The sequence below is a fragment of the Mustela erminea genome, chromosome 4 (genome assembly GCF_009829155.1).
Source record: "Mustela erminea isolate mMusErm1 chromosome 4, mMusErm1.Pri, whole genome shotgun sequence".
Lineage (NCBI taxonomy): Eukaryota > Metazoa > Chordata > Mammalia > Carnivora > Mustelidae > Mustela > Mustela erminea.
Genome location: NC_045617.1, coordinates 131134048 through 131137943, shown reverse-complemented (window position 1 = coordinate 131137943; position 3896 = coordinate 131134048). Strand labels below are relative to the sequence as shown.

General features: G+C 48.8%; 1 long non-coding RNA gene across 1 annotated transcript; it reads left to right on the top strand.

The window, feature by feature from the left end:
- Nucleotides 1-402: 402 nt before the first annotated feature.
- Nucleotides 403-3446, top strand: LOC116587843. The gene is made up of 3 exons (XR_004284669.1): nt 403-829; nt 927-1108; nt 1939-3446. It is a non-coding gene; the product is annotated as an uncharacterized LOC116587843 (long non-coding RNA).
- The last annotated feature ends 450 nt before the right edge of the window (nt 3447-3896 follow it).

Below are 3896 nucleotides of genomic sequence, written 5' to 3'. Positions count from 1 at the left end.
GAAACAAAGAGCAATTGAGTTCTTACCCTATGCTCAGCCCATTGGACCACAGTGACCTCTGTTCTCTGTACCTGGAAGCCCAGCCCTGGTGGAGGAAATAGTATTCTTGCTTCTCCAGATGGTGTGGAAACCAGTAAGCCGCCTCCTCTTCCCCCTGGCTGGTTTGACTCCACATCTGGGTCTGGTCCACATCTTATGCCTGCTTAGTATAGGCTGCTCCTTGCTGAGAGATGGCATGGAGCAGAGGTGTCTATGGTGGTGGTGGGGGGGGTGCCTGATCTGGCAAGAGGGGAGACAGAGGACACAAAATCCACTTTGGGGGTTCAGAGGGATGGGCTGGCTCAGGAAGGGAGCTTCGCCGCCCAATTAAAATGTTTCTTTTCTGTCTAACTCTAACTCATATCCTTTGCATATGGGGCATCTAAAGCAGAAATGCCAGAACAGAACCAAAAAAGTGGGGAAGAAAAATCTCCTCTGAGTCTGGGAGGATTGCAACAGCCTTGGCTGGATTTGCTGGTCTTTTGCCTGGATTCCGCTGCCGTGCTTTGGATTGCAACAGTCTGTTTTACAAACTACATCTCCCAGGCTCCCTAGCTGCCTGGCTTCGAGCTGGGTTCAGCCCGAGGGGGTTCAGTGAAGGAGGATAATTCAGAGCGCTGGAGAAAGGGAAAGGCTGGGGTGTTTCCTCCATCTCACTCTGAGCCGGCCAGGATCTCTAACAGCCGTGCTCTGTGCGGGCACGCTTGTTGGACAGACCCTTTCCAGGGTTCCCGCTCTGCCAGACTGCCCAGAGTTCAGGCACAGATAATGGTCCCTTTCCAACCGTAAGGTGCATGGAATCTTCTGTTACTTCAGTCTGGGATTGGGTTTTCAGTTCTTCCAGCATCTCTGTAACCACTGCGCCCACATTACATTTCCTCTGTTAGACTCCCTGACTGGACACCATTTCCCTAACTCATCAGATGAGGAGCCTGGGGTCAGGGGAGCCATGGGCCTGCCTGTGGAACCTGGATCAGAGGGAGCACTGGAACCCACTCCCCGGGCTCCTCCCCGGATACCTGTGGGTGAGCCTCCTCATGAAGGGGGTCCCTGGGGGTCCGAGCCCAAGGTGGGTCACATTTTACTGGTAAGGAGAAACCCAGAAATAAAGCTGAAATTGCTAATTGGTGCACAGAAACGAGCCAAATACTCTAATCAGCCAGAAAGGACCTTCTTTTATTTATTTTTATTTATTATTATTTTTAAAGGATTTTATTTATTTGAGAGAAAGAGTGAGTGAGAGAGAGAGTACAAGCTGGAGAAGACACAGGGGGAGAGGGAGGAACAGACTCCCCGCTGAGCAGGGAGCCTGATGTGGGACTCCATCCTAGGACCCCGGGATCATGACCTGAGCTGAAGGCAGACTCTTAAGCAATTGAGCCACCCAGACACCCAAAGGACCTTCCTTTAAAGTCAGCTTAAAAAAAAAAAAAAGAAAGAAAAGATGGGGTGCTTGGGTGGCTCAGTGGGTTGATCCTCTACCTTCAGCTCGGGTCATGATCTTAGGGTCCTGGGATTGAGCCCCACATCAGGCTCTCTGCTCAGCAGAGAGCCTGCTTCCCTTCCTCTCTCTCTGCCTGCCTCTGCCTACTTGTGATCTTTCTCTCTCTGTCAAATAAATAAATAAATAAATAAAATCTTAAAAAAAAAAAAGAAAAGATAAAAAGAGAAACTTGGTGCCAAAGTATTAAAGAAAGAGGGGGATCTTATTTATGCTTTCTATTTGCCTCTTTGGCCTTTGAGGGGGAGCTATGGGCTGTGGATCTTCTTTTGAAGAGAAACAGAGACCCCTCAACCCTTTTCTGGGACGGTTGGGACGCTGGTGGGGGGCACCCATGTCTCGGTCAGAGCACCTTCTTCGTTGAGCATAGTTCACACACAACGTTACATTGGTTTCAGGTACAACAAGTTGATCTGAGAAGTTTCTGTGTTCCGCTGTGCTCACCGCCAGTGTGGCCATCTGTCCCCACACAGGCTGTAACAGCATCTTTGACTCTGTTCCCCATGCTGTGCCTTTTATTCCCATGACTTATTCCTTTCATAACTGAAACACTGTATCTCCCGCTGCCTTCACGCACTTTGCCCATCCCCCACTCCTCCATGTCCAGAGCATCTTGCAATGACTTCTTTGGGGCGTGCCTAGGAGCCTGACCCTGGTCACAACCAGGCCCCAGCTCCCCACAGCCTGCGTTAAAGTTGGGCTGCCACCAGCCTGGTCCGCATCGGACTCCAGCCCAGCACCTGCTTCAACTCCCTTCCCCGCTCAACGCTGGCCCCACACCCTCCCTTCCCGAGGGCACTCTGTGGTCAGCAGGGGCAGCAGAGCCCTGACAACCACCCTGTGACTCATGCATTATTCAGAGGTCCCTGAGCCGGTGCTGTCTGCCGCCTGCAGCAACCAGGAAGGTTCGGCTCTGGCCACGCAGGCGTATCTGAGGGGATTTGTGACCCAAGAGGTGTTTTTTTTTTTTTTTTTAACTTTATTTTTAATTGTGGTAAAATACACATAACATAAAATTTGTTGTTTCTGGGAGTCAAGTTCAGTGGCATGAAGTAGGGCCACATGGTTGTGGAGCCCGGCCAGCCCCTCCACCCATCCCCAGAACGCCTTCACCTTCCCAGCCTGCAGTGTGGCCCCCATTGACGGCTAATTTCTCCTTCTCCCTGCCCCCCACCTGGCCCCTGGCAGCCTCCCTTCTCCTTTCTGTCTCCGTGAACTTGACTTCTCTGGGGACCTCATGGAGGGGGACTGTCCTTTGTGAGGTGGCTTAGGTCACTGAACACGATGGCCTCCAGCTTCATCCCTGTGTCAGAACTTCCTTCCTTTTTGAGGCTGAAGAATATTCCACTGTATGTCTGGGCCACGTTTTGTGTATCCATTCATCCACTTGGGTGGCTTTGACCTTTCAGCTACTGGGAATAATGCTGCTGAGAAACGTGGGAGGGGGCGGGTGGCAACGATCTGTGGGAGACCCTGCTTTCAATTCTCCTATGTTCATACTCAGAAGTGAAGTTGCTGGATCCTACGGTACTTCCGGTTTTAATTTTTTGAGGAACCGCCATTTGTTTTCCCACAGATGAGTTATTCTGCTTTTCCACCAACAGTACACAAGGGATCCCTTCACTCCAGATCCTTGCCATCACTAGCTGTTGTCTTTCTTTTTTCCCTACACCTCTAGCCATCCTAAGGGGTATGAAGTATCTTTTACCTTGATCATTCATGTTTTAAAAAGTGGGTTCTGTATGTGGAGTAAAAATTTCAACATCAATTTTCTTCTTCCCAATCTCAGTGTCTCTGTTTCTAGAGATGATCACTGTTCCCACCCCAAAGAATGCTTCTGGAGATGGTCTATGCACAGATAAGCAGATGCTTACATACTTTTTAAAACAAACAACAAGTGGGGCACCTGGGTGGCTCAGTGGGTGGAGCCTCTGCTTTAAGTTCGGGTCATGATCTCAGGGTCCTGGGATTGAGCCCTGCATCGGGCTCCCTGATCAGCGGGGAGACTGCTCCCCCTCCCCAAACCTCTCTCTGCCTGCCTCTCTGCCTAGTTGTGATCTCTTTCAAATAATAAAAATAAATAAATAAATAAATAAAACAAGCAAGAGCATAGATTACATATTATTTTACGTTACTTTTTTTTTTTAAGTGAACATGGCATTTTTCACATAACATAACATTCCATAACTGTATCTACAAGTGGCAAGAGATTTAAATCTGTATAGGATGCTGAAATTATAATGAAAGTCCTCGTCCTTCCAACTCAATACGGAAAGTTTGGACTTTTGGAAGATAACACACACAAACAAATCTTAAAAAAAAAAAAAAAAAAAAAAAGTCCTTCCTTGTTAAGCTG